This window comes from Lissotriton vulgaris, chromosome 3_1, assembly GCF_964263255.1.
Source record: "Lissotriton vulgaris chromosome 3_1, aLisVul1.2, whole genome shotgun sequence".
Taxonomy (NCBI): domain Eukaryota; kingdom Metazoa; phylum Chordata; class Amphibia; order Caudata; family Salamandridae; genus Lissotriton; species Lissotriton vulgaris.
In genome coordinates this window covers 1,678,379,645-1,678,405,320 of record NC_141689.1, presented here as the reverse complement: position 1 = coordinate 1,678,405,320, position 25,676 = coordinate 1,678,379,645, and positions in this window count along the sequence as shown.

The window sequence follows — 25,676 nt, the reverse complement described above, 5'->3', positions numbered from 1 at the left end:
CCACCGAACCTTAATTCTCTTTTGCTAAAACAGCAGGCCCATACACCTCACGCCAATCTAAAGATAACCTCTTTTCAGCTTGCCACGCCCTCCACCCCTTATGTTCTCCAATGTGTAGCAATATTCTTGAAGATGGGATGCCAGCCTGGCCAATCTTGCATAGCCCTTCCCTGTTCCACCTGGCATCAATACCTTAACCAGGAGCTTGTGGTCTGTGCGCAAAATAAACTTTAAACCCCACGTGTAAGCTCTAAAATACTCTGTACCCAAGCCTGCTGCAAGTGGCTTCTGCTCCATAACAGAAGAGTTTCTCTCAGAGGTGGTCAAGGTTCTGGATCCAAATGCCTCTGTTTTTTCTTGCGTACCATGGATTTGTGACAGAACCGTCCCCAGCCCGTGACACTTGCATCAACTGAAAAAAATGGACTTCAATCAAGTGTCAAATGGTGTTAAATTGCCCAATATTGCACAAAACAGGAGATGAGAGACAACACAGGCAATTAACAGGTAAAAAACAATCTTAGTATCTTAGTGTACAATAGGAATGCAATAATCAGACGTATTCGTTGTAGTCTTTCTTCTTTTTTATTTCAAAATTGCTTGTTTTGCATCATATAGACAGCCAACGCATTTCGCCCAAACATGGGCTTCTTCAGGGCTGTAATAACATACAATTTAAAGGTACTTTAGAAGTCACTAGGAAAAGAAAGCATTCCTAAAAAGAGTAAGTAAAAAAGAGAAGGATGTGAAGGGAAGATGGTCCAAGTAAGTGTAAAACAGCTAGAAGTCCCTCTTGCTTTTCGCACACAAGTCCTCTATTTTGCGCATAACCAAGTGGGAGGGGGTCAATATGGAAGAGAAAAACCGGAGGAGTATCTATTATGGTGGTTTTTACCCGCCCGGTGTCTTTTCTGACATTTGAAGGTACTGTGCTGCCTGCACAAGATGCCAGTTGGCAAACCCCCCAAATATCCCCAGAGCTCCTTTATGCCCCCTTCCTATAATCGAGATACCCTTCTCCCGGCTAGGAATGGACCTGGTTGGGTCCCTAGTCACCTCAGCACAAGGGTATCAGTATATTCTTGTTCTGGTAGACTATGCGACACGCTACCCGGAAGCGATTCCCCTCACCAGCATGACCACCACTAGTGTCGCCCAGGCCATGAAAACCTTTTTCAGCTGGATAGGATTCCCCAAAGAACTTCTCACAGATCAGGGATCACCCTTCATGACTAAACTCATGGCCCAGATCTGCTCCTTGTTAGGAGTACTGCAGATCCGTACCTCAGAATACCACCCACAAACTGTTGGCCTTGTGGGTGGTATAACCAAACCATAAAGACGATATTAAAGAAGACAGTTTCTGAAACCGGTAGGGACTGGGATCGACAATTACCTCTGACTTTATTTGCAATCAGAACCCATACCAAGACTCCTACCGGGTACAGCCCCTTTGAATTGGTTTTCGGCAGAAGACCCCAGACACTGGTCGATATGGCAGCCGAGAGGTGGGAAGAGGAAGAAGATGAAAGTAAAACACTGCTTGACTACACATCCCAGTTAAAAGACAGGCTTTCGACCCTTTGGGATAGAGTCAGGAAAAACTTAGACGCAGCCCAACAAAAACAAAAGAACATTTATGACTGATGTACCACTATTCATTGAGGCATCACATAGCCTCTGGTGTTCCCCTATAGTTTAGGTACGAAACCCAACAATACTATCCGTTTTTGCATGGACTTCAGACGTTTAAATGCTGTGTCCCGATTTGGCTCATACCCCATGCCCAGAGTGGATGAAATGATTGACAGACTAGGGAATGCTCGATACATGACAACGCTTGACCTAACAAAAGGGTATTGGCAGATAGCACTGACACCCAGAGCCCAGGAGAAGTCAAGTCAAGTCAATGAATTTATATAGCGCGCTACATACCCAGAGGGTCTCAAGGCGCTTGAAGAAGGGTGGGGAATTACTTGTCGAATATCCAGGTTTTAAGTTGCTTTCTGAATGCTAGGTGGTTCTGAGTGAGGCGAAGGTGAATGGGAAGTGAGTTCCAGGTTTTAGCCGCCAGGTAGGAGAAGGATCTTCCTCCCATGGTGGTTTTGTTGATGCGAGGTACAGCAGCAAGGGCTTGATTGGAAGAGCGTAGCTGGCGGGGGGGAGGGGGGTGTAGAAGGAAAGTCGTGTGTTGAGGCATTCGGGTCCAAGTTCGTAAAGTGCTTTGCGTGCATGGGTTAGGAGGCGGAATGTTATCCTCTTATTGACGGGGAGCCAGTGGAGGTCTTTCAGTGACCAGAAATGTGGTCTTTACGCGGGATGTCTAGTATGAGTCTGGCTGATGCGATCTGGATGCGTTGGAGTTTTTTTCTGAAGTTTTGCGGTGGTACCGGCGTATAGGGTGTTTCCGTAGTCCAGGCGGCTTGTAACCAGTGCGTGGGTGACCGTTTTTCTAGTTTCGGTGGGGATCCAGCGAAATGTTTTTTTGAGCATGCGAAGAATGTTGAAGCAAGACGATGAAACGGCGTTGACTTGTCTGGTCATCGAGAGTGAGGAGTCCAGGATGACGCCCAGGTTCCGTGCATGGTCCGTCGGGATGGGTGCTTTTCCAAGGGCCTCTGGCCACCAAGAGTCGTCCCAGGCGGAGGGGGAGGTACCTAAGATAAGGACTTCTGTTTTGTCTGAATTCAGTTTCAGACGGCTGTGCTTCATCCACTCGGCTACTTCTTTCATTCCTTCAAGTAGGTTGGTTTTGGCGGTATTAGGGTCTTTGGTGAGTGAGAGGATCAGTTGAGTGTCATCAGCATAGGAGATGATGTTGAGGTTGTGTTGGCGTGCGATGGCCGCGAGTGGGCTCATGTATACGTTGAAGAGGGTGGGGCTGAGTGAAGATCCTTGTGGCACGCCGCAAATGACTTCAGTGGCCTCTGACTTGAATGGTGGGAGGCGGACTCTCTGAGTTCTTCCGGCAAGGAACGAGGTGATCCATTCCAGTGCTTTTCCTTGGATTCCGATGTTTCTGAGGCGTTGTAGCAGGGTGCTATGACAGACTGTGTCGAAGGCTGCGGAGAGGTCGAGGAGGATGAGGGCGACTGTGTCTCCATTGTCCAGTAGAGTTCGAATGTCGTCTGTTGCAGCAATGAGTGCGGTCTCAGTGCTGTGTTTGGCTTGGAAGCCGGACTGTGAGGAGTCGAGGGATTTGTTGGTTTCGAGGAATGCGGCGAGCTGGTTGTTGACAGCTTTCTCGATGACTTTGGCCGGGAATGGAAGGAGCGAGATGGGGAGGTAGTTTTTTAGTTCGGTGGGGTCAGCTGTGGTTTTTTTCAGAAGGGCGCTGAGTTCGGCATGTTTTCAGCTTTCCGGGAAGGTGGCGGAGTTGAGGGAGCAGTTGATGACATCTCGGAGGTGTGGTGCTATGATGGCGTCTGCTTTGTTGAAGATGTGGTGAGGGCATGGGTCTGTGGGGGATCCTGAGTGGATGGAGTTCATCAGGCGGATGGTGTCCTCAGTGGAGATTGGGTTCCAGTCATTAAGGATGTTCAAGGGGGGTGAAGGTACAGCAGAAGGTTGTGTGGGTTGGTCTCCGGGTTGGTTGTCGAAGCTGTTGTGGATGCCTGCGATTTTGTCGTGGAAGAACGAAGCTAGGGAGTCGCAAAGGGTTTGAGAGGGAGTGATGTCGTTGGAGTTGGCAGTGGGGTTGGTAAACTCTTTGACGATGTTGAATAATTCCTTGCTGTTGTGGGCGTTGTTGTCTAGTCGATCTTTGAATGCAGCTTTCTTTGCAGTCCGGATCAGTTGGTGGTGTATGCGGGTGGCGTTTTTGAAGGCGTCCCTGGTGCTGGTGTTTGGGTCTTTTTTCCAGGCCTTCTCAAGGGAGCGACAGAGTTTCTTGGATTTCTTAAGATCATCGTTGAACAAGGAGGCGTTTTTGCTGCCTAGTTTGATTTGACGTTTTTTCAAAGGTGCTAGGTTGTCGGCGCTGTTGGTTTGCCATTGAGTGAGGTTAATGGCTGCTTGGTTGGGGTTCGAGGAGTGGGCAGGGGGGTTTTGAAGAAGCGATGAGGAGATCTGGTCGATGGTGATTTTGTTCCAGTTTCTTGGCAGAGTAGGTTGAGGATGGTTGTGGGTTGTGGTCTTTTTGTAGATAAAGTGAACGCAGCTGTGGTCCGTCCAATGGAGAACTGTGGTGTGACTGAAGGAGATATATTTGCTGGAGGTGAAGATAGGGTCGAGTGTGTGACCTGCGACAGCCTTCGACACCCCTTCAGGTTTGTACCATTTCAGGGTCTTCCCCTTTGGGCTGCACGGAGCCCAAGTAACCTTTCAAAGACTTATGGACATCGTATTAAGACCACACCACGCGTATGCAGCTGCATACTTGGATCCAGAGTCATCTTCAGTACTACCTGGGAAGAGCATCTCACGCACCACCGGGCCATTTTAACCAGTCTACGAGAGGCCGGTCTAACTGCCAACCCAGAAAAATGATGCTAGCAACTAACAACATCCGCTATCTAGGGTACCACATCCAAGAGGGGCTGATTAGACCACAGATAGACTCAAGTAAAAGCAATCACAGCGTTGGAAAGGCCCACCACGAAAAAAAGGCATTAGAGCTTTTTTAGGACTGGTTGGTTATTGCAGGCGGTTCATTCCCCGTTTTTCAGAAGAGGCTGCCCCCCTCATGGACATGCTAAAGAAAACTAATTCAATCGGATCCTGGACCCCGAGATAAACCCAAAGCTTCGAACACCTCAAAACACACTTGCGCAACAACCATTCACGCTACAAATGGAAGCATCTGACAGAGGCCTTGGGGCGGTCCTATCACAGACAACAACTTCGGGTGAGCTACACCCGGTAGTCTATCTTAGTCGCAAACTCATGCCCAGGGAGGTACGGTACTCTACTATGGAGAAAGTTTGCTCAGCCATCCGTTGGGCATCCAGGCCCTACAATATTATCTACTAGGCCGTCCATTCACTCTTCTGACAGATCATGCTCCATTAGTGTAGCTGGCAAGACCTAAAGACACCAATGCCCGCATTCTCAGATGGTTCTTAGCTCTACTACCTTTTACCTTTCAGGTGGCACACCGACCGGGGTCTTTGCAGGCAAATGTGGACTTCCTTTCCCGCAGCCCGATCTCTACATGGCCTGATCGGACATGCCTGGTGGGGAGGCACTGTGACAGGGAGGATCCGGAGAACCAGAAAGATCGGCAGAAGTGCCCCGGGGGTACTACGCCACCTCGACTTGTGCTGACTCTGTTCTCTTATGAAGGGCAGGGCTCGACAGAGTTCAAAAAGCCGGAAGCACCTACTGAGGGTGTGGAATGCCGGGGAAGCGAGGTGAAGGACAAAAGAACCACAGCGATAGGAAGGCGAAGAGAACCAGAGGAAGGAGAACAAGGAGTCATAGGCGGAAGGAAGTCATGAAGTCGGCGGGAGAATCCACGGAGGAACCGGGAGTTGTTCCAAGAAAGGCCCTATGGACGGAACAGCCATGACCCTGTCAGCGGGTCCCGGTCTCAGGCAAGTGATCGGGGAGACCGGGCGCATCGTGTTGGGGTGGTGGCTCACACAGTCCAGTTTCTCGGGTCTCTAAAGACCCTCTCTCTCCCCCCTTTTTCACCAGACAAACCTAGTGAACCAAGAGGGAGACAATCCCTTGACGGGGCGGGTCTGGCATGTGAACCGGGAAAAGTTATAAAACTGCTGACGGGGACCACCTGAAGAAAGGGCCCGGGGACAGTAACAACTTAACCATTTCAGAGGTTCACAAACACCTGAAACCCTCACCCTCTTTTTCGATTGTTTATTTCCTGAGTGGTCAGAGTGTACCCAGAAGGGGCTTAGAGGTAGAGCACCTCAACATTATAAAAGGGAGAGAGGCACTCACCGTCCTGTATTTTCTTTACCGAGGGCACGCCTGGCTGGACAAATCCTGGAAGAAGAAAAGCGGCAGAGACAGCAGTCATTGGTGGGAGCAGACGTCACCAGGACCCAGAAGCAAGACCAAGATCCCACGCACTGGTGGCATAACACATCCCTATTCTGTGAACCTTAATAAAACCCACTTTGCATACCAACCCAGTGCCTCATCCAGTCTGTGGGGGCGTGACACTAAGATTTTTTTTTATCTGTTAATTGCCTGTGTTGCCTCTCATCTCCCCTTTTTTATGTTACTATTTGCGGTCAAGTGGTAACTGACCATTTAAGGTGGGCAACACCTAGTACTAAGTGACTCAACTAGGCAGTGCGGCTGCTAGTTTTGGTGCCCACTATTGTACTGCAGCTACAGAATAAGATCCCTTCACCCGAGCAAGAAGGGTAGAGAGGTATTCCTAGAGGGGATACGTCTTACCAATTCAAACTCTAATCCACAGTGGTATCCCACCTAGTATGGAGACGGTCAGGCACTATTATCAACTCTCAGGGCACCAATCGCTTATGTGCGGGGAAGGAAGCAATTCCTTTTCATTTAAATAAACCTCACACACTCTAGTAGTGTCATGCTTCATCATCGGGTTCACCCTGACTCCTTAAGGCCAGGGTGGGCTTGACCGTATTTCAAGGAGCACTTAAGACAGATAGGCCAGTGTATTTGAAGATTAAAAATTCCCCTCCAACTCCAAATATCCCTTTATTCACGGGATATTCAAAAATTAGAAAAGGGGGGTCGTAAGGAGGTAATGGTCCAATGACCCTAATGCCAACATGTTTCAGCCATATTAAATGACCCAAAGGGGTCCTGGACTTTCTTCAGGGCAAATGAATTTCCCTCCCAGGTTCTTTAACTATGTATTTTCCTATGTTTCAAAATTGAGTGCAGAAAGCTGCACTTGTAAGGACCGGTAAGTAGAATACTTATCTCTTATCCGGTACCGTATAGTTTCAATTCATCCTGTAAAAGAAACATTGATGGGTATAATCACGTGTCCAACTCATGCTGTGCCTATATCACCCATACATTGAGTTTGGGAAGGGTGCTATAGTGTGCTTTCATCCAACATGCTTCGTGTAGTTGTGATCAAAACAATCTTTTTGGGTATAATGCTGTCCCAGGTAATTACAAGTATTGAGTGGTGTTGTCATTTACATCTCACCACCCACATCGTGGAACAGGTAAAGATGGTGTTGTTTTTCTGCACCCTCACGTCACATTCATCCTGCACCTTTACACTCATACTCATACTTCCGAGTTAAGATTTACCCCTAATTTGTACATTTTCACTCGATATTGTTCACTGCATCAAAATACCCTCTTGCGGAGGTTCTAGAATGTCTCAAGGGACTGCGGGTAAAGGGGGCAGTTGCCTTGTAGTCAGACTCTGTACGAGTATGAGCCAAAAATAAGAGGAGACAAAACAAAAGAGACACTCGCTTCATTAATGAAATGCAGCTGAAGGTTTCACACATGCATCTCTCGGTTGCTCACAATGCATTCTTACTCATCCTCGCGTGCTACTTACTTCATCAAAGGTCTTGCCCCATTGCCTCGCCTACTTGGGTCCGCGTCTCCCAGCATTGGGATTCGCAAAGGCCGGGAGATACAGGTAATATACAGCCTGATTCATGAAGCTAAATTGAGCTCGCAATAGCTGCGAAAATGCTATTGTGGGCGCAATTCCCATAATCGGAATTCACCATGAAAAATGAGAAATCGCAAACACAGAATTGTGAAATCGCTAAAATATTCACAGAATCCTGGCAGTAGACCATTTGCGATTCGGAAATAGCGAAAAATCATGGATTCTGCGAAAATAATAGCGAATTCGCAAATTCCTCGCAATCGGGATTCATGACAAATCGCAATTAGCAAAAAAACCCAAAATCGCATTTTGCGAGGCGCAATTTAAGGACAACCCAAAGCAGGTGGTAACCATCAAACCCATAGTAAAAAAAAATTTGAAAAACCGTTGGCCTATCAGCAACTGGTGCTGGCCTGACCAAACACACTTAAGGAGAAGCAGCATCAGCCTAAGGAGCGTCACAATGCCTGAAATGTACATGGTGGTCAGGCGGCGAAGGCTACAGCGAGCAGCACGGAGGAGACGCAGAATCCAGGCCAGTGCCTTCCGCCAGAGGGTCACCCTGCTGGGCCAAACCAGAGAGCAAATTTACGCAAAGTACCGCCTGAATGGGGCAATGATCATCAAGCTAATTCAGGACCTTGACCCCCTGATGCAGCACCCAACAAGGCGGACCAATGCCGTGCCAACACATGTCCAGGTATTCTGTAGCCTGCACCTCCTGGCCTCCGGGAGCTTCCAGGGGATAGTTGCGGCTGCTGGGGGGATATCCCAGCCCACCATGTCCCACTGCCTAGGGAGTTTCCTTGACACAATGCTGACCCAGCTACACCACCACATCAAATTTCCAACAAGCCAACAGGAATTGGATGAGACCAAGCTTCAATTCTACAATGTTGCGCATTTCCCACACGTGATAGGATGCATTGACTGTACCCACATCCACATCTGCCCACCAGCTGCAACGGAGTACATGTACCGCAATCGCAAGTCCTACCACTCCCTCAACATCCAGATGGTCTGCAATGCAAAGACATATATCACGGACATAGTGGCACAGTACCTGGGGAGTACACATGACTCATTCATATTCCAGCACAGCGGCCTCCACACACGACTGGCCAGGGGAGACTTCGGGGAAGGACACCTACTTGGTAAGTACACTTTGCCCACAATGTCACACTGCGATGAAGTAGCTGCGCTGCACAGGCACTCACCCTCTGCTCCTCTCATTCAGGTGACAGTGGCTACGCCCTGCGTGAATACCTCCTCACCCAATACCTCAACCCTGCTACACCACAGCAACGGCGTTACAACGTAGCACACATACGCACAAGGAATTGCATTGAGAGAACTTTTGGGCTACTGAAGAGCAGATTCTGCATACTTCACAAGACAGGTGGGGCCATGTACTACAGTCCTGAAGTTTGCTGCCGCATTGTGGCTGTGTGTGCTATACTACACAACAATGCTACCAAGCGCCGGATACCTGTCGACATCTCTGGCAGTGAATCGGAAGGGGACGACCGGCCACCTGCACATGCGCGCCATGCACGCGGGGAGAACCCAGCTGAAGGCCACAGACGTCGCAACCACATCACAATGAACAGTTTCTAGTGCACCCTCTCCCCTCACCCAACAAATCACAATTGCATGCAAAATTTAATAATGACACAACGCCAATGTGGGATGCTAAATTAAATATTATTGTTTGAATCACGAAAAAGGTTCCAGTTGCCATCCTTCAAATGCAAACAGTATTTCAGCATACTGCTGCGTCCAATACACAGGGCAGGCTTATGTTCAGCCTGTGCCTGTACAAGTACTATTCAGTCGGGTGCGCCTCCGCCTATCTTTACTACTACTAAATTGAGAAGAATCCTAATTTTAAGACTTTCGGTATTCACAGAAAGAATTTAGGAGTCCTAAAGTTAGGAGTCCTAACTTCTGTGAATACCGAAATTAGTAAGTTCATTCTGTGAATACCATAAGTAGTAGGTGCATTCTGTGAATGCCAAAAGTAGTAAGTTCATTCTGTGAATTCCAAAAGTAGTAAGTGCAATCTGTGAATACCAAAACAGTAGTAAGTTTAGGATTGAGTCTTAAATTCATTCTGTGAATCGGGCCCATTGAATGAAGCATGACTCACAATAACACAGGGGCGCGTGAGTTGCTGATGCACTGCAGGGAGACAGTGTGGCATGCACTGGTTTTCAGAGGTGATGGAAGAATAGTGTGGGTATCACCGTGTAAAGCGGTAGCATAATGCGCACTCAAAACTTACTTGTAAGTCAAAAAGTGGTGTTCGTATCACCATATATTCAGTAACAGGATGTGCACGAGCCTATCACCGTATGCATCATGACTCAAAGCAAGATGGCAGCTTCGCATTGCATAAGCTGTCCCAACGCAGAAAGGATGGAGTGCTCTCCACAATCGCTGTCTCATTGCTCTGCTTGTGCCTCTTGTACGCAGCATAGTGCTTGCGCCACTTACCTAGTCACAAGCACACTTGAGTGAATTCCCCCACTCAACCATCAACAATTAGTAAATAGCAATACCGCCACAGGTCCGATCTATCCATTCTGCACAGGACAAAGCACCCGCGGTTCAAAATGCAATGATAAAGAAGTCGTAGAAGATGTGTTCACCGCTGTGCTGGGCAGTTGTAGCTTCTGGCTGGCTAACTGGTGGCTAAATTCTTGTAACGTCCTCCAACTCAAACACTGGAGGGTGTAACCAGTGAGTATCTTCCAATGTATTGAAGATGCTCCTTCCACAACTGCGCGCAGCTGTCCCTCAGCCACTCAGACACCAACTGACATATGTGAAACTCTGTCCATCACCACCCCCTGTTGTTTAATTATTTTGTCCACCACAAGCATGGAAGGGTATACTCAGACGTGAGTCCCTAGCTCATTGCACCATCAGGATTCAAGCAAGCCGGGCTGAAGACGGCTGAAGTGCCAGAAACCGGTCCCGGGTAACTTGTTTCCTTCCCAGTGAAAGAATTGGCTTGGTAGTTTGGTTTGCCCTGTTCCCATGATACACTGGGCCAGGGACAGACTAATTTGCATATAGCCAGGTTCTGAGCTGGGATGGTGCAGTGAGCTAAAAAACGGTGTTGGATTAAGCCCTGCTCTCTTGACTGGGTGAGAGTATTCTGCTTAATTCAGAAACTCTGTCCATCACCACCCCCTGTTGTTTAAATATTTTGTCCACCATAAGCGTGGAAGGGTATACTCAGACGTGAATCCCTAGCTCATTGCACCATCAGGATTCAAGCAAGCCGGGCCGAAGACGGCTGAAGTGCCAGAAACCGGTCCCCGGTAACTTGTTTCCTTCCCAGTGAAAGAATTGGCTTGGTAGTTTGGTTTGCCCTGTTCCCATGATACACTGGACCAGGGACAGACTAATTTGCATATATCCAGGTTCTGAGCTGGGATGGTGCAGTGAGCTAAAAAACGGTGTTGGATTAAGCCCTGATCTCTTGACTGGGTGAGAGTATTCAGCTTAATTCAGAAACTCTGTCCATCACCACCCCCTGTTGTTTAATTATTTTGTCCACCATAAGCGTGGAAGGGTATACTCAGACGTGAGTCCCTAGCTCATTGCACCATCAGGATTCAAGCAAGCCGGGCCGAAGACAGCTGAAGTGCCAGAAACCGGTCCCCGGTAACTTGTTTCCTTCCCAGTGAAAGAATTGGCTTGGTAGTTTGGTTTGCCCTGTTCCCATGATACACTGGGCCAGGGACAGACTAATTTGCATATAGCCAGGTTCTGAGCTGGGATGGTGCAGTGAGCTAAAAACGGTGTTGGATTAAGCCCTGATCTCTTGACTGGGTGAGAGTATTCTGTTTAATTCAGAAACTCTGTCCATCACCACCCCCTGTTGTTTAATTATTTTGTCCACCATAAGCGTGGAAGGGTATACTCAGACGTGAGTCCCTAGCTCATTGCACCATCAGGATTCAAGCAAGCCGGGCCGAAGACGGCTGAAGTGCCAGAAACCGGTCCCCGGTAACTTGTTTCCTTCCTAGTGAAAGAATTGGCTTGGTAGTTTGGTTTGCCCTGTTCCCATGATACACCGGGCCAGGGACAGACTAATTTGCATATTGCCAGGTTCTGAGCTGGGATGGTGCAGTGAGCTAAAAAACGGTGTTGGATTAAGCCCTGATCTCTTGACTGGGTGAGAGTATTCTGCTTAATTCAGAAACTCTGTCCATCACCACCCCCTGTTGTTTAATTATATGTGGAACCTCAGCACAAGAGCTGGAACTTGGAACATGGAAGAAGTCTATATTCCAGGCCTCAGACACAATACATTTCAAGTCACAACGGGCCTCCACCAAGTTGATTGATGTGTTAACTAGTGGCGGTCCGTGCAGGTAAGCACGGCGGGTCAGGAGCAGGGGTCGGGGTGAAAGTAACATACAATGGGATAAGGAATATAAAATAAATAAATAATTAATACCACTTGCATTGTGCTTGCTGCATCGCCGAGGCAGGGTAAGTAGTTTTACTTATTAATTTATTTTATATTCCTTATCCCGTCGTATGTCACTTTCACCCTCCACCCCCGGCCTGCCCCACCACCCCACCGTGCTTACCTGCACAGGCCGCTACTGGTTTTAACCCCATTGAGTTCTGCCATAAGTTTTTCTAAGGTAACAATAGCCACATCTGTCTTCGTTGATGTCAGCATCTTTGAGGTCTTGACGACCACTTCAGAAAATGATAGATGTCAGGAGGATTTTGTTGTAGGCATTTGCAGGACTTCATTGATGTCAATAAAAAATATAGGGATTACAGAGCCACACTCTAACAGCAGAATAAGGATATTTGGCATTTCAGAGTAGTGTTATGACCCTACAGTGAAGCTGAAGAGTAAGGATGTCAGTGGTGAGCAAGGCAGTGTGACCACTTGAGTATTATCAATCATGATGACTTCCAATGATGACCATAAATTGTCAGAAAATGTTCTTCTCAGCCATCACCAGATGGAGCCAGAACTATGTGATGGAGAACAAGGGCAAACAAGATGTCTAGAGGGGCTTGTGAGCTCATTTTTTGGCATCCAGCCCAAGCAAAGATGACAGGGTTCTGGTAACCTGCAGTCAGTATTACCTACTACAACAGCAACAATATCTGATTTTGAAGTTCCACAATGTGCTATGGGCGTTGCCAACACCCGGGGCCTCTAGGACTTCAAATATAACCAGAAGGGATTCAAGAATGCCTCTCTGGTATCACCAGCATTTGGTCATCCCACGGTGTTTCCTTTGTAGCAGCTTTCATCATGTGCTGTACTGAAGAGGTGGCGAGCACCCGCTCTTCCTCCTGCGCCGGGACTGGCAGCAGGTCAATGCTGTCATGTTGCAATCTGTGGCATAGAGCTACAGTCCCAGAAAAATTTCCCCTGAATCCTATGCCGTATGTTTTAAGAGCAGTTTGGTTGAGAGGTGTGTAGCACAGACCACTGACAATTTAATATTTGTGAAATAGGCCGCTTTATTGAAACATGTATGCACCAAAAAATGACCAAGACCTAACGCCTTACGAAACAAAAACCTCACTATACAAGTTTGTTACCTACATTCCAGCCCCATAAGTTATTTCCAGGATCTACATAATGTAACCCTGCACTCATCTTCGTCATGACATGCTGCATGCCTGCAATTGTAACAATTTAACTTCCCCTGCTCTTTAGCAGTAACATCTACTAAACTTAACTTCCTATAAAGTAACTTTTAACTCCCTGCTTGGTTCCAGTGTGACATTGTTTGCACCCCCCCTTCAGCCTGGTTCACCTATGGCAACAAAAATAACCTTATCTAAACCCCTGCAAACTTGTGGGTCAACCGCCAACACACCTGCACCTGTCTATACAAATACCTCGAAATCCTGTGCACCTGTCTCAAACAACTGAGCCAGCCCCAAGTCAAATCTCCACCACTCACATGCCCGAAAACCTAATCTGAGGGATAGGGCATGTGGGGAATATGTCCTTATCCACCTACAGATGGGTTGCCACCATGTACACCTACCACTAAATGGCAACACAAAATGACCCCTATATATCCATGTGCTGCATCCTGTAATGGATATAACCCAAATGGTGCACCATCTCTACAATAGACAGCTTCCCCCAATACCCCTGGAGGACAGACCTCCCTCCGGTCGGCTGTCCCCAATCCCCTATTGGGTAAGAGCACACACCACTGACACTTCAACATGTGTGAAAAAGGCTGCTTTATTGAAAAGGGCGCACACCATAAAATTGCCTAGTCATACCGCCTTACAAAATGAAAACTTCTCTATACACGATTGTCACCTACCATTCCTACCCCGACCCTTAAGCTTCTGTCCCCACATAACGTAACTCTGCAATTATCTATGTCATGACATACTCTTGCAATTGTAACAGCTTCACTTCCCCCACCGTTTAACAATGAATCTTTTAACAGCTAATAAACTTAACTTCTTATAACGAAATCTTTAGCTTCCTGCCTTGCTTCGGTGTGACTTTGTTCACACCCACCCTTTTAGCCTGGTTCACCTGTGGCAAAAACAATAACCTTATGTAAACCCTTGCAAACACATGGGTCAACTGCTGCCATAAAAAGCCACTAGCTGAACTTTATCTGCCACCCCAACCACCCCTTCCCCCCACCGCCTGCCTCCTAGGAGCTCACCTCTGTAATCTCAATGTGCGGGCCAAAAATGTGTTCACTTCAGAAAAATATAATCCTATCCTGTATCGCGAAAGATGCAACCTGTCCAAGGGAGGAAACATCTCCCACCCAACCATGGCTCCTTTATCATGCCAAACAACAGAAAGAGAGCCAAGGTCCAATCTGAGACTTCATCCATGATGACTCTTGTCAGATTCCCGGTCTGCCCATTTCGCAAACGAATGACACTTGATCAATACCATCAAGCCAGCAGCTTTCGGTCCCAGAACCGAACCTGAAATGAAAATCAGCAGTAAAGGCAAATACAGCAAATATTCACTTAACACTCTCCCCCAACAATCCTTAGCACATCGCTTGAAATAGTTGGAAGACCTCTACCCAGGCCAATGCTTCGCTCCCTGGACCAGCACATCTTGCCCACCTCCATTGCTACCCCAATGCGAAATGAGTGTGTGCCGTAGTCTGCAGCCACCAACCATAGCTTATCAATTAGGTTCCCTCATTATTTCCAAAAGCTTGAACACATTCAAAATCTCTCCTTGACTATGATTAAAAACTTCACCCAAGAGTGTCACTCGTTGCTCCCATAATTTTCTACCCCAGGCTGTCGTGCATAAATCCTCCACAGGGTACACTGGCAGAAGCGCAGTTATTCCCATCAAACTCTGATCTGTTTTTGAACAGTGCAGATGGATTCCTACCCCTGCCTCCTGAAAACTTGCCTCCTTCTATCAGAGTCCTCTAACCTTGCCCCCAACAATTCTATTACTCTGAATGCTCCAAATGTTATCAAAGTAGAAAACAAGATAGATTTTTATTCTGAAATGCAAATCTCAAACAAAACACTATTCACCTTAGTAAAAACCTGCCACATAATCAACTTCTGCTTCGTTCCCGAATGCCACTGTTCCCTGGTCCAACCTTCAAGCATCCTTTTACCTAATACCCCTGTCGATGGAGCATAGCCCAAAAATAACTTACCCATTTAAGCAATGCCTGCCGACTTCCCAGCAATCGTGACCCAAGAAAGCCCATTCTCTGTCAGCCACAGAATTGGCAGTACCACATCCTAAACTCTTTGCATTCGCCAGACCTCAAATAAGCCCCTGTACTTAGGAATTTGTTGCATGCCTGTACACACTCTTTGCATGTAGATACAACCAGCGACCTTACCACCAGCTGCCAATCTGGTGATGTCCGAATTTGAAACTAAATGGATCTATGGCGACACCAACCTTTTTAAATCTCAAGTGGGTCATTGGTGTCGGTACATACATGATATTTTCTGTATCTGGGTCGGAGATGAACAACAACTTAATGACTTTCATATGTGGTTGAACCAGAGAACTATGGAGTTCAATTTTACAATTTCAAAAATTCAGGGGAAACTAAACTTCCTAGATGTCTATGTACAACATCATAATGGGGAATTAGTGGTTGGCTTATATACGAAGCCCACAGACCTCAATACCCTATTTCATTTTCAAAGCAGCCATCCAAGAACGTTAAAAGAAAATTTGCCCTACGGCCAGTTCCTCCGTATTAGGAGGAACTGTACCCACAAAGAAGACTATTTCCATAATGCTAGTATTCTGAATGACAAACTAGTGGCGCGAGGGTACCCCAAAAAATGTGTCAAGTGCGCACTAAGGAGGGCGTGGTACACGCCAAGGGAAACACTCCTTACACCAAGAGAATGCAATAAGGAAACATCCCTAACATGCGTCCTCACGTTCGACCCTAAAGCAAACAAAGTGAAAAAAATAATCCAAAAGAACTGGACATTGATAGAACCTCTGGGTCTGGAGAAACCATTGTTTGCATTCAAAAAAGGAAAAAACATCAGGCAACAGTTAGTCAGAGCAAATACCCACAATGAATCACCAACTAAGGACTTGCGAAACCTTTTGGGTTTGCCCCCAGTGGTTGGGCATTACCGCTGCCAAACATGTACAGCGTGTAATTTCATAGCAGACACCAAAGAAATTGATATAAATGGACGAACCCACATTCAGAAAGTCTTTTCCAACTGTAATACCAAAAACACTGTGTATTGTATAAAATGCCCATGTGTATAATTCTATATTGGTCAACCGACACAAACAATAAAAAAACGAGTACTGCAACATAGGTCTAGGAGTAAGTGTAAGGTACATGGGGCCCCATTAGTACAACACTACTTAGATATGGGTCATTCAGAGGCGGACATTCACTGGTCAGTTCTGAATGTAATAACCAATGTTGTGGGGGAAGACCTACAAAGAAATCTAAACAAACTTGAGGCCAGATTGATAGAAAAGTATAATACAGCTAGAGAAGGTCTCAATAATAAAGACGAGATGTGGGCCTTACTACAACTATAGAATTTATGGTGATAACATATGACAATGTCAATTAAGAGAAATATAGCTAACTGTCTTTTTCAATGTGTTTTAAAAGTATGTCATTAATTTTATATATATGTGTTTATGTGTTCTGTGTTACAAATATCAATCCTTTGATAACGAACAATTGTTGATACACAAACTCAATGTGTCAGAATGTGAGGAGTGACGGCTTCTATGGCTCTTGGTGTCCGTAATTCACAGTGGGGATTTAAGATTCCCCTTTGTTGCTTTATTTTTTCTTATTAGAATGGAGACTTTTTCTGTTGAGTCCGTTTATATTTATTGTTATCCTGTAGGAATATGTAGACTTTTTGTCCCTCCCCAATTTGCAAACATGAATATATTGAAGGTTCTATCTTGCCAAATCACGTGTGAGTGGGAGCGCGAGTGTCAACCTGGGCATTTATGAATAATAATAGCCGTCAGTCGTAATAGTGGCGAGTTTTGGAGAGTCCTAATTGTCGAAGCATTCCCGGATTTCCAAAGTGTAGGGGTTAAATATGGGCCATTGAGAGTACAATGGATATTGGCCTTTAATTGAACGTGGAGATGTAGTCTGTTTTCGCTCGTCATTAGTTGGATATTTCCGTGAGGACATGTCCCACGTGACTGGCTTCAACGCGGAAGATGAGAGTGTTGATTAGGCATGAGCACGGCCGCACATGAAAGCACCTTAAAGGTAAGCGCGGTTTGTAAAAGTTCTAGGCCACATACGTGCGCTTTAGGTAATGGGAATAACTGTGGAGAGCAGTTAATCTAATGCCCGTTCCCCCGGCTCTGTCTTGCAGAAATTTGATAGGTCCCGGTGTTGCTTACACGTTGTGGATCATGTTCTCTATGACTGAGGCTACATAGATGGACAAGATGACGTCAGACGCTCAGGAGTGAGTTGGTTTCCATTAAATATCGTACACGTTAGACTTTCTGGAGAATTCGTAATTTGAGTAGACCTGGTACAGGGATGGGATTTTAATACCATTACTGTATTGTTGTGTTGATTTCTGGTCTTCTCCCCGATTCACTTCCCCCTATCTCTTCTCTTGTTTTGGCATTCCTAAGGTGAGCCACAGTTGCCCTTTCACTATAGAGAAGTGCAGTGGAAGGGTCACAACCCAATATCTGTGTTTAGCCGCTACTCCCGACAATTAATTGGGAATTTAAACATTCTAATCGGTATGTGCATAAACAGTTCCATTGGAGGGTTGTAATTGTCACACATTTGGATAGCTTCACTTTAATTACTTGGTTTATGGAGGTGTGCTCGGTAGCACTATTTAGATATTTTTTTCTACACAATGGTGGTCTGTAGGATAAGTGCACCTTGGGACACCTTTGTTGGAGTCTTGCTTGCAGTCACTTCAGGATATAGTGTAATTTGTAGTTTTGAACAAACAGGGTTACGCATGAGGTATATAGAAGTCCTGCATGAATTACCTCATTTAGAGAATACCATATGGATATGTAGACAATCAATAGTACTTTTTTGATGTTGTAGGTGCAGCATATTTGTTGTGTTAATGCAAAAGCCCTAGTCCTGATGAGGCCCAGAAATTAAGGGGCTGAAACGCGTCGACAACCTTTGAAACGGACACCCTTTGAATAGAGATTCGGTGACAAATAATAATCAGCAGTTCAAAGTAGAAGGATCAAATAACTGATCTCTTTAACACTGCATTAATAAAGTGTACCTGTATTTTTGAGGAATGCTCTTTAGATATTATGATATAGAGCATCCATACAAATAATAGGGGCTATTTTGAAACAATATGTGAATGCTTAACTTTTCATTTCCAATACTTTGTAGATGTTTTTGTAAATTGCTTGTGTGATGTGTAAATAGTGCAATTTTATATGTATAGTACAAAAAAGAGTGTATAAGAAAGTATGTGAAGTAAAAAAATGAATATACAAAATATTTGAGTAAATAAAACAAAATTCAAAAAGAGAAATACATATCCGGTGGATATAATTGATTTATTGAGGTAATGGGCTGTAAATGACACAAAAAACTGTATAGATTTACTCTAGAAGAAGTTATCAGGTCGGATGGGTAATTGATAAACCTGTTCTGAATAATCATTTAAATTAATTGGTCCCACAGCGTCACTTTTTGTGTTCATGTATATTTTTCCCAGATGCTTTTTGGGTTACAGAGGGAAAACCCCCATTGTCTTTAGGCTTGTTATTACACTTGGTCAAGTGTGAGGGTCATTGATCAAACCATATAAATATTGATTTCTGATTTGAATTGTTAAGTCGAATGGTCATTTGTCTTCTGTTTACCTCAATGTAATTATCAATTTGGAAGTTGCTAGGACCTATGTAATAATTATCTGTGTGTACCGTTGTTCTGGTCATCGACCCTAGTGGTTCAATTGTGTGTTTTGTAGTTTTGGTGGGCTGTCAGAACCCATCACAGTTAGCTATACAGGAGAGGAAATTGACAAGTTGTGTAAAATTCCATCGCTTTTCAGTGGTGATCAACCACCACCACAAATAATCAATGTTGATAAAATAGAAAGGCTTAAACAACTCAAGAAGAAAAATATTAGGACTCACCTACATGCGAAAGTCCTATTAGAGCGTTTAAAGAACCACACAATCCCGGTGGGACTCCAAGTAAGGAATATACTGGTGATATTTACAACCGATAAAGTATATCTGGGTAAATTTGGAGGGGTGGGTGCAAAATGTTTCATCGAATGGATGGCATTATCCGTGGAAACTGCATTTAGATTATACGAAGAAGAGCTGAAGGAAATCGAGACTTTAGAACAAGAAATATTAGGTGACAGCACCATAAAAGATTCAAAAACATTAATAGAATCTGTCCAAAAGACGATAGCTGATTTTGAAATATATACAACAAATGTGAAAATTTCAAAAGTCGACGAGACATAAAAAACTTCAAACAGGAAGAGATATAGCCCTATCTTAAAGACGATTTTTATGTTAATAATGATCCAAGTTCTCTGAATTTACAATACAGAGGCAGATCCAGGAATAAGTTTATAACAGTCTCTGACACATCCTCGGATTCGGACGGATCCAGTGGAGGTTACCATCCATATTTCCAAAACCCAGGAGTACAACAACCTTTTTTTGGCAGAGGCAGGTACAGAGGCAGAGGGGGAGGCCAAATATGGAGAGGATACAACCAACAAGGGGGGTACTTCCCACAACAAGGACAGTACCCACCACAACCTGGGCATTACCCTCCACAAGGACAATTCCCACCACCGATAATTTACCAGAATCAAGAGCAAGAACCCTTCCGGACACGGAAGAAGACTTACAGACGCTAAGTACTGGTAGTAAAAATGAGATGATTAATATAGAGACAGTTCCTATTTACAATCTATCACGGTATACACCAACAGAAACTGAATTGCAAGTTCTGTCAAGGGGTCTCTCATTTGTACCGACTAACCTACAAAGTGCAGTAGATACCAAAACTGAAGTTTTACAATTTCTGAGGAAGGTGCGTTTAAAAGCATTTTTCCAAGATAAAATAATACCAGAGCAGATCAATACCAGTGGATTGCGGAATAAATCGACCTTCATCCCAGAAAGCATGGCGTTACCAACACAAGTTCTGGTGTTTGAGGAACACATTTTGAGAGAATTAGATAATCTCCAGAAACAGAAAATTTACTACAATAACAACTGTAGTAAACAAGAAAAATTGGCCCTCAAGAATCTATCTGAGAATTCTGCAATAATAATAAAACCTGCAGACAAGCGGGTGGAATTGTGCTTTGGGACAGGAAAGAATACGAAGAATAGGTATACCGCCAACTGTCCAACACTACACATTATCGGGTTTTAGAGCAACACCCCACACGAGAATTACAATCAGAAATACAAGAAATAACTAGGGAAGGACTTGAGGGAGGATGGATATGCCAAAATGAATATGATTTCTTGAATAGTGTTTCTAACAAAATACCGAACATCTATGTCTTACCAAAAGTACACCAGTCTACCACAAAACCACCAGGGAGACCAATTGTGTCTGCTTGTGGCTCACTTATGGAGCCATTGGCCAAATATATAGACACTTTTTTGTTGCCAATAGTTAAAGAAACGAGATCCTACGTACGAGATACAACGGATTTCATAGCACAAATAGAAGGGCTGCCTTTCGTTCCAACTAAACAATGGTTAGTGTCTTACGATATTGAATCGTCATACACTAACATCCCGCAAGATGAGGCATTGGCAGTGATGGAACAAGCCCTTGAGAAAAGAGAACGTCCCCATTAAGTACCGACTGATTTCATCGTGTCTTTGGCATATTTGTGTTTGAAAAACAACTTCTTTAATTTTAAAGATACTTTGTACCTCCAAGTATCCGGGGTTGCAATGGGTTGTAGCTTTCCCCAGAAATTGCCAATCTGGTGATGTCCGAATTTGAAACTAAATGGATCTATAGCGACACCAACCTTTTTAAATCTCAAGTGGGTCATTGGTGTCGGTACATAGATGATATTTTCTGTATCTGGGTCGGAGATGAACAACAACTTAATGACTTTCATATGTGGTTGAACCAGAGAACTATGGAGTTCAATTTTACAATTTCAAAAATTCAGGAGAAACTAAACTTCCTAGATGTCTATGTACAACATGATAATGGGGAATAAGCGGTTGGCTTATATACAAAGCCGACAGATCGCAATACCCTATTACATTTTCAAAGCAGCCATCCAAGAACGTTAAAAGAAAATTTGCCCTATGGCCAGTTCCTCCGTATTAGGAGGAACTGTACCCACAAAGAAGACTATTGTGGCGCGAGGGCACCCCAAAAAATTAGTCAAGTGCGCACTAAAGAGGGAAAGGAACACGCCAAGTGAAACACTCCTTACACCAAGAGAACGCAATAAGGAAAACACCCCTAACATGCGTCCTCACATTTGACCCTAAAGCAAACAAAGTGAAAAAAAGAATCCAAAAGAACTGGACATTGATAGAACCTCTGAGTCTGGAGAAACCATTGTTTGCATTCAAAAAAGGAAACAACATCAGACAACAGTTAGTCAGAGCAAGTATCCACAATGAATCACCAACTAAGGACTAGCGAAACCTTTTGGGTTTGCCCCCAGTGGTTGGGCATTACCGATGCCAAACATTACAGCGTGTAATTTCACAGCAGACACCAAAGAAATTGATATAAATTGACAAACCCACATTCAGAAAGTCTTTTCCTACTGTAATACCAAAAACACTGTGTAATGTATAAAATGCCCATGTGTAAAATTCTATATTGGGCAAAGGACAGCATAAAAAAACAAGTACTGCAACCTAGGTCTAGGATTAAGTGTAAGGTACATGGGGCCCCATTAGTACAACACTACTTAGATAGGGGTCATTCGGAGGCGGACATTCACTAGTCAGTTCTGAATGTAATATCCAATGTTGTGGGGGAAGACCTACCAAGAAAACTAAACAAACTTGAGGCCAGATTGATAGAAAAGTATAATACAGCTAGAGAAAGTCTCAATGATAAAGACGAGATGTGGGCCTTACTACAACTATAGAATTTATGGTGATAACATATGACAATGTCAATTAAGAGAAATATAGCTAACTGTCTTTTTCAATGTGTTTTTAAAGTATGTCATTAATTTTATATATATGTGTTTATATGTTTTCTGTGTTACAAATATCAATCCTTTGATAACGAACAATTGTTGATACACAAACTCAATGTGTCAGAATGTGAGGAGTGACGGCTTCTATGGCTCTTGGTGTCCGTAATTCACAGTGGGGATTTAAGATTCCCCTTTGTTGATTTATTTTTTCCTATTAGAATGTACACTTTCTCTGTTGAGTCAGTTTATATTCATTGTTATTCTGTAGGATTATGTAGACGTTTTGTCCCTCCCCATTTGCAAACATGAATATATTGAAGGTTCTATCTCGCCAAATCACGTTTGAGTGGGAGCGCGAGTGTCAACCTGGGCATTTATGAATATTAATAGCCGTCAGTCGTAATAGTGGCGAGTTTTGGAGAGTCCTAATTGACGATGCATTCCCGGATTTCCAAAGTGTAGGGGTTAAATATGGGCCATTGAGAGTACAATGGATATTGGCCTTTATTTGAACGTGGAGATGTAGTCTGTTTTCGCTCGTCATTAGTTGGATATTTCCGTGAGGACATGTCCCACGTGACTGGCTTCAACGCGGAAGACGAGAGTTTTGGTTAGGCGTGAGCACGGCCGCACATGAAAGCACCTTAAAGGTAAGCGCGGTTTGTAAAAGTTCTAGGCTACATACGTGCACTTTAGGTAATAGGAATAACTATGGAGAGCACTTAATCTAATGCCCGTTCCCCCGGCTCTGTCTTGCAGAAATTTGATAGGTCCCGGTGTTGCTTACACGTTGTGGAGCATGGTCTCTATGACTGAGGCTACAAAGATGGACAAGATGACGTCAGACGCTCAGAAGTGAGTTGGTTTCCATTAAATATCATACACGTTAGACTTTCTGGAGAATTCGTAATTTGAGTAGACCTGGTACAGGGATGGGATTTTAATACCATTACTGTATTGTTGTGTTGTTTTCTGGTCTTCTCCCCGATTCACTTCCCCCTATCTCTTCTCTTTTTTTGGCATTCCTAAGGTGAGCCACAGTTGCTCTTTCACTATAGAGAAGTCCAGTGGAAGGGCCACAACCCAATATATGTGTTTAGCCGCTACTCCCGACAATTAATTGGGAATTTAAACATTCTAATCGGTATGTGCATAAACAGTTCCATTGGAGGGTTGTAATTGTCACACATTTGGATAGCTTCACTTTGGTTACTTGGTTTATGGAGGTGTGTTCGGTAGCACTATTTAGATATTTGTTTCTACACAATGGTGGTCTGTAGGATAAGTGCACCTTGGGACACGTTTGTTGGAGTCTTGCTTGCCGTCTCTTCAGGATATTGTGTAATTTGTAGTTTTGAACAAACAGGGTTACTCATGAGGTATATAGAAGTCCTGCATGAGTTACCTCATTTAGAGAATACCATATGGATATGTAGACAATAAATAGTACTTTTTGATGTTGTAGGTGCAGCATATTTGTTGTGTTAATGCAAAAGCCCTAGTCCTGATGAGGCCCAGAAATTAAGGGGCTGAAACGCGTCGACAACCTTTGAAACGGACACCCTTTGAATTGAGATTCGGTGACAAATAATAATCAGCAGTTCAAAGTAGAAGGATCAAATAACTGATCTCTTTAACACTGCATGAATAAGGTGTACCTGTATTTTTAAGGAATGCTCTTTACATAATAAGATATAGAGCATCCATTCAAATAATAGGGGCTATTTTGAAACAATATGTGAATGCTTAACTTTTCATTTCCAATTCTTTGTAGATGTTTTTGTAAATTGCTTGTGTGATGTGTAAATATTGCAATTTTATATGTATAGTACAAAAAAAGAGTGTATAAAAAAGTATGTGAAGTAAAAAAATGAATATACAAAATATTTGAGTAAATAAAACAAAATTCAAAAAGAGAAATACATATATGGTGGATATAATTGATTTATTGAGGTAATGGGCAGTAAATGACACAAAAAACTGTATAGATTTACTCTAGAAGAAGTTATCAGGTCGGATGGGTAATTGATAAACCTGTTCTGAATAATCATTTGAATTAATTGGTCCCACAGCGTCACTTTTTGTGTTTATGTTTACTTACCACCAGCTGGAGCAGCCTCTGTCTCCTACTGTCCATTGCTCGGTCGGTATCCGTGTTTTGTCACTGTCCACCTCCATGACCAGACGATGGAACTTCTCCCACTATAAATGAGACAAATCATCTGGGATGTAATTGTCCACGTCGTGTATATGTTCTGTCCTGAAAAAAAAATCATGATTCAAGCAGGCAAACACCAAATCCTGCCCCAACTTTAGCACCTGTATGTCTCTGGCTGACTGTCTGTTAAGCACCTGCACCACTGCCATGTTGTCAATGCAAAACAAAAACTTTTTATGCACCAACAAATTCCTCCACAGGGTGAATACAACCACTAGTGGGAACAACTCGAGAAAAGCAGTGCTACAGTCACCATGTTTCCACCATTTCGGTCATTCCTACGCACATCAATGCCCCTACCAATACAAGCCAAATCCTGCTGCATCTGAATATATATCTGTACATTCCATTCAAACTCTTGCAGCATACACAGGTGAATAACGTTGTATTAATTAAAAAAGAAGCTCCACATGCGCAGATCCTACCTTATGTTTGGAGGCAGCTGCACAATTGTGAGGTAATAACAGACCTGACAGAGTCAACACCTCCTACGGAAGGTCTTCCCTGTCCGTACCACACTGCCTGCAAAATTGAGATGGTTCAAAAACACCTGCACCTCCCAGACCTTGACCTTAGTTTTGTTCAGAATCGTGTGTCAAATAACAATTGCATTTTCAGCTTTTTGCACAGTAGTAAACGTGCATCTGGGACCCCAGAAACCAGTTCTATCACCAAAAAGGAGAGCATTGTCTGTGGGCCCAGTGTTTTTTCAGGTGCCAAAGGAACCACAATATCCTCCATGATCTCTTGAAAACTTACTAACAGGCATGGGCAGTCAGCAGAGCCAGTTATAACGACAAAGATAAATCATGCAGGTAATGAATCATCCCCTCATGCCCCATGCAAAATGTAAACATCCATTGCAGAAATTAGCTAAACCGCTTGAAGAGAGTGCAAGAAATGGAGCAACCCATTGGGATAGCTTATTCTACATACCATTGTCCTCCAAATTGTATGCCCAGCAGCTGAATACCATTTGAGTGTGCCAGCAACAGCCGAAATGTTGACTTTATATCACACTTTGCCATTTCCGCTCCGACACCTGCCTAATCCATCAGTGTCATTGCTACATCCACAGATGAATATGACACAGAGGCCAACTTATCAGCTATTAAATCATTCACCAATTGCCTATCTGGCATTGACAAACGTTGAATCAGCAGCAACTGACCCTGCTCTTTCTTGGGAAGCACCCCTATAAGGGGCAAAATCAGGTTCTCCATAGATTAATCATCAAAAGGACTAGTCATC